The sequence below is a fragment of the Gigantopelta aegis genome, chromosome 1, assembly GCF_016097555.1.
Source record: "Gigantopelta aegis isolate Gae_Host chromosome 1, Gae_host_genome, whole genome shotgun sequence".
Lineage (NCBI taxonomy): Eukaryota > Metazoa > Mollusca > Gastropoda > Neomphalida > Peltospiridae > Gigantopelta > Gigantopelta aegis.
Genome location: NC_054699.1, coordinates 13222387 through 13226370, shown reverse-complemented (window position 1 = coordinate 13226370; position 3984 = coordinate 13222387). Strand labels below are relative to the sequence as shown.

The window sequence follows — 3984 nt, the reverse complement described above, 5'->3', positions numbered from 1 at the left end:
ATACAATCATTTATATCATAACTTACCTGATGAAACACACATTAAACAAGCTATACATACAATGAATAGGGATGAAATATCTTCCGGCTTTATTTTATTTATTGCAGAATTATTAAGAACGAAATCGCTATTTCTAGAGTTGTGGACACACAAACAGTTTTTCCAACGCAAGGATTGAATTGAAGATAAAATATGTATCAACAACGAATACATACATGTACATGTCGGTGGAGCCCATCGATTGAGGCAATGACAACTTCCATTCACTTGGTTACAGGAGGATCCTTTACAGTGGCCACAGGTGATATTGCAGTACTGACCCCAATATCCATCGGCACATGCTGGTGTACAAAAATGTTTTGGATAAATTGTATATTTATTTCACATTTAGGCACATTAGATGCATGCATCAGTATAGGTAGTCAGAATAGTGATGTATGGTATCTGAATGATAACGTTATCCATTTAAATGCAAACAGAAATAATTTCAGTATACCATGCTCGAATGTTGTTTGCACCCTAACATATTTATATCAGTTTGAGAGATATTCATTATAAAACATATGTATGTTTACGTTTCTAAAAATGACTAACTAGTTAACTGGACACATTACATATTTCGTCCATATTTAAAAAACAAATATAATAAAACAAACATTATCCAGGAGAACTATAAATCCATAATAACGAACACAATATTAGCTGTGTTATTTTAAACAAAATCTGAACATCTACAAAATAATATAATAGTCAACATTTACCACAGAAGAAATCAATACATACACTGGCAAAAACCTGTTTGTTTGTTACAGGCCGCTCCCCATTTACAGTGGCCACACACTTTACTACAAGATAGACCCCAGTGATTAGTGTCACATGCTGGAAAATAATGAAAGCACATACAACACATAAAAGGCATAATAGCTTTGATAAAACAGTTCAGTATTCTTGAAGTTATAGCGATGCTTCTGGTGGACATGCTTAAATAAAGTCCTGATCCAGTCTAAACTTGCAAGGGCACTCGGAGAACGAACACAGAGCCCACGTTAAAGTGTATTGGTACAGCATATGTGTGGTTGTTTTATATTGTATGGGGTGGAATCACAAATGCCGGATATAGAACGTCATTGTGAATTATCATCCCAGTCATGGAGCAGTAGTCTGTCAAAAGTGTTTTGTTTAACAACACCACTAGACCAAATTTATCTTTTAATATCGGCTATTTGATGTCAAACATATGGTCATTTTGAAACAGTTAGAGAGAGAGAGAGAGAGAGAGAGAGAGAGAGAGAGAGAGAGAGAGAGAGAGAGAGAGAGAGAGAGAGAGAGAGAGAGAGAGAGGGTGGGTGGGGTGGAGGGAGGAAACCCACTACTTTTTAGTAGGAAGGGATTTTTTTATATGAACTATACCGCAGACAGTATAGCACAACAGCCTTTGATATACCAGTCGCGGTTCGCTGGCTGGAACGAGAAATAGTCCAATGGCCCACCGACGGGGAACGATCTCAGACTGACCGCGCATCAAATGAGCACTTTACCGCTGCGCTACGTTCCTCCCCCCCCCCCCCCCCCCCCAGTAGTCTGTCAGAAACAATTTGGCAGCACACTAGTACGGTTATGTATTAATAATGTATATTTTCATGTGCATGTGTAATTCATAGTCAGCTTATACATTTGATTATGATTTATCATTTCGGTAAGCTTGAATCTAGACGCGCAACAGCCCGTCTTCAAAATGATCATATTCTTGAAGAATAACCCTGAATATTTTATACGCAGAAGCAAACAATTACCAAACAGAACTACCGTAATCATTTTCTAATTTCATGCCGGGCTACAATCTAGTGTATTCATATGACTACAAAATATGTACTATTACCTACAGCAGCAAAAATAGTACCTACATGTACATTTCGGCGATGCCCAACCATTCTGACACTGGCAAAGGCCTGTCTGTTTCACACAAGACGTTCCAATACAGTGGCCACAGCCGATATCGCAAGACTCTCCCCATTTCCCATCAACACAGGCTGAAATGCAATCAGAAACAAAACCTCAAAACATTCGCGTGTTTATATGTGTATTGTAAAAAAGCTCATTGGTTTTCTGCTTTTAAGAACTATTTTAATTTAACATTGCATTTGTATTTTACTAGAATTACTAGTTTATTAAAAGTACTTCGGTATCAGGTTAATTCAATCATTATATTTTAGTAATAAACTATGTACTAAAGATGTATGCTGTTATATAGACGAACATTTTCTTTTAACTTTGTTGTTTTAACTCGATGGTTTTTAGACAAATATTTACTATTCCTTCCTTGAAATATTATTCTATGGTTATCTTTTTGCACATTCAAACATACCTTTGTTTACAGAAGCTTACAGGGATTCTGGTGCATGTATTGGCATGTATTACAGAGTGGGCGTGATGCTATAGACGTAGTTGGAAATGTATATTGTTGTCAGGACAAGCACGTATATGGAAAAACATATGACAACGACTCATGATTGAATAATTTCACAACTCTTATCATAACGTCTTTAGAAATCTGTCCTGAGCAGATATACAGCATGGATTACACTAGTGGAAACATTGACGCATCCAGAGTGTAATACTGGGACCCAACCACATTGGGATTTGGGGCTCAACACTATTTATGAATCATGTTATGGGTAACTGACAATATAAAAGTGGTGAGGCAAATGAGGTTTAAATGTGATGGGCGTATTGGTTGTGCAATGTTTACTAAATGCCTTAATGAAATAAACGATGTGGTTATTAGTGCATTTAGCATGTTTGCAGAATGTCTTAGAAGATATAAATGGGATTAATCACACTGGGTTCTGACAAACCCATATAACGACTTAACTGCTTGTTGAAGCCAGATCAAAATGTACTAGTATTTCTGAATCTACATTTTCAACAAAAACACAACCATAAAAACAAACAAAAATGTATGCTTTACCCAAGGAAGCATTTGCTAACCTCTGTGCAAATGTAGCATTGATAACACTGACAGTAATTCAAGAAGAACGTATACTGAGATAGACAATTGTGACACGACTTGGGTAAAGTATGATGAAAATTGTTATTTCAAACGAAACAAATATCGATCTGGAAGAGAGGTTATTAAAATACTCTTAATGTAAGCGAATATCGCAGTATGGTAAATATTGTTCAGAGTTCAGCAGACGAAAGTTAATAAGCAAAGTATTAGTTAACCAATATTTATATAAATGATTTAAACATATATCGTTTCAAAGTAGACATAATTATTGATACAGAGTACAAATATTCAGTAACCAATACGTACATGTACAGCTCGGTGGAGCCCATCCAGTCTGACAAGCACAATGCCCATCATGTTTATCACAGGAACCTCCACTGCAATGGCCACATCTACGTTTACAATTCTGACCCCAGTAACCATTAGCACAAGCTGGAAAAAAAATGTTCAAGAGATGACGAGTCTCATAGTATGTTTCTTAGATATGCCAATTATACCCGATGTACAGAAAGTCAAAAACAAATAAAATATAACAAACGTTTTTTATCTGAGATTTATACATTTAGAAATCATAATCTACGACATAGTTTAATTATCTGTCTGCATTGCAACGAACTAATCAATTCAGATCATTTTAGGAACGTTTCATGTTCGATAATTAACCAATACGTACGACAAGTTCCAGATACTTTGTCACAGGTAGCTCCTTCACAGTTATTGGGACACTGCTCCGTGCACTGCAAACCCCAATATCCATCGTCACAGGCTGGAAAATAAAATAAAAATATGTATAGCCTCGGAAGCGTTGTGTAATTACGTTGGTTAGCCATTTTGCGAATACCATCTGAGATATATACCAATTACAATTAAACTAAAACCGTTGGACCATAATGCCTTTTTTCATTTGAATTTTATACCTTCAAACAATACAAATGAATGAATGTTAAACGACAACCCAGCATGAAAGAAACATC

General features: G+C 36.0%; 1 long non-coding RNA gene across 1 annotated transcript; it reads right to left on the bottom strand.

The window, feature by feature from the left end:
* Positions 1 to 215: 215 nt before the first annotated feature.
* On the bottom strand, positions 216 to 3776 carry LOC121370869. The gene is made up of 5 exons (XR_005957738.1): positions 3684 to 3776; positions 3317 to 3442; positions 1905 to 2030; positions 784 to 879; positions 216 to 341 (listed from the first exon to the last, which is right to left on the bottom strand). It is a non-coding gene; the product is annotated as an uncharacterized LOC121370869 (long non-coding RNA).
* Positions 3777 to 3984: the final 208 nt, after the last annotated feature.